Source organism: Eurypyga helias, unplaced genomic scaffold (genome assembly GCF_000690775.1).
Source record: "Eurypyga helias isolate BGI_N326 unplaced genomic scaffold, ASM69077v1 scaffold216, whole genome shotgun sequence".
Lineage (NCBI taxonomy): Eukaryota > Metazoa > Chordata > Aves > Eurypygiformes > Eurypygidae > Eurypyga > Eurypyga helias.
This window is the reverse complement of record NW_010258305.1, coordinates 93,352-95,341: the sequence shown is the minus strand read 5'-3', so window position 1 is coordinate 95,341 and position 1,990 is coordinate 93,352.

Sequence of the window (1,990 nt, the reverse complement as noted above, 5' to 3'; positions counted from 1 at the left end):
CAGTAATATTTAAGATGTTGATGAAACACACACTGATTAAATGCCTGTTAGGCTTTAAAGACAGCTATACTGTTGAGAGGACAGTCTTTCTCTGTAGAAAAATCAGTTGGATTCAGAGGATGTAGCATGTTAAAACATCTGATACAGCTTATCCTGCCCCTTCCATACTCGTTTAGAGCAGAACTTGATGAGGCAAGCTGTGGGCTACCCACTGCCACTGTAAACGCAGGAGTCGTAACACAACTCCCATCCATAAAACAGGAGACTTTCAACAGATTCTTTTTTTTGTTAATAAATAAAAATTTTGCATTTTGAAATAATAGTTTGATGCTTGCAGTTTAGACACCTGTCTTTTTTAGGAATTCATGAGACTTAACGGGGAGTCCACTGAGGCAACAAGAAGTGGAAGTCCCTTCAAAAAGCGTAAAGACCTTGGTTGATCCTGAATCAAGTTCCCAGGCAGGGAAACCTTTTCATCCAAGTTTCCATGAGTATAAACTGAGGCAGGTTAGAGTAATTTCCCTAGCTACCTTTTTGTATCTCAGAAGGGCAATCCGCAAGTAAGGGTACAGTGTCTTTTTCTTTGGTGAGCCAGCCAAAGTCTCTGTTCTCCCTCACTTCCTCAACACCGCTGAGGCAAGGGACTGTGATCTCAGAAGCCTTTGCAAGGGTCATATTTCCTGGCTTGCTTTAGTGCGAATATATATCTTTGAAATCCAGCTCAGCCAGTCAAACTTTAAAAGTATCCCAAAACATTACACCATCTGAAATAATTATAAACAAAAACAGTGTTAAATTTTTGTGTTCTACATTTTGTTTCTGATTAGCTGCCTTGTATTTTATGCTTCTGGAGTGTAATGCAAGTAATTCGTTGGCAGGGTGTGTAAATTTTCTTTGTATCTGTGAATATATGTAGGCATATGGAAACAGATATTAGTATATTATTACTATAATACATATGGTTATATGTTACATACAAAAGTATATAACAAATATACCTTTATTATCTGCCTGCAAACTTTCTAAAAAGTGAATTCACATAGTAATTTGATACAGATGGCTTAGCAGATCATGACAAAAGTGTTTTGTCCTAGAATCTGCTTAATTACTCAACCATATTAAATAATACCAAGCCGCCTTTTCATAAAGCAGCCAAAGTGTGCTCAAAAACTCTGTGAAAAGCTTGGGGTTTGTACTTGAAAGTAATGCTGAAGAATTGATGCATTTCTGAAGCGCCCATGCAGCGCTCCGTACTGTTGGTAAATAGTCTGTCATGATTTTCATTGGCAGCAATGACTCAGTAGCGTAACGTGACCTTATCCTTTGTTTTGAGACATGGGTGTGTAGTCCAGAACCCAGTCAATAGGCTTAAGTATAAAACTATAACGAACTAAATACTGTTTCAGTACTCAAATTCTTATGACTGTAACCGCAACACTTCTATTGTACTTAAACTGCTAATGGAATATTACCATTACTACTAAAAAAAAAAAAAAGTAAAAAGAAAAAAATGCTTTTGTGGGTTTCCAAGGGAAGGAGTTTGCTCTGCAAATGCATTTAACCGGTTTTACATTTATTTCTAGCAACAGAAAAAAATAGGCTTTTGCAGAAAACAGTTTTGTGGTATTGCCTACTAAAATGTGATATAGGTACGAGTAACAGGGAATAACCAGAAAATAATTCCAGTGGGAGCTTCCAGGTTCCTGGAATTTTCTTTAGTTTCTAGTCTCCTTGGACATACAATTGGTTGATTTAAAGCACAATCTGTCTTTTGAAAGTATTGAAAGGGTCTGAGAGCCCATACAAGACAGGACATTAAGTGGTTTGCTTCGGAGCACTTTCATCTTTTAAAAAGAATCCTTCCATTTTGGAGGAAGCAAGTGCTGTGACTGGTCTCCGAAGAAATGAAATGTATTGCTCCAGATTTTGAATTCTGTGCCTTTTTTTTTTTTTTGGGGGGGGGGTGGGGGGGGGGGGGGGCCAGGTGGCG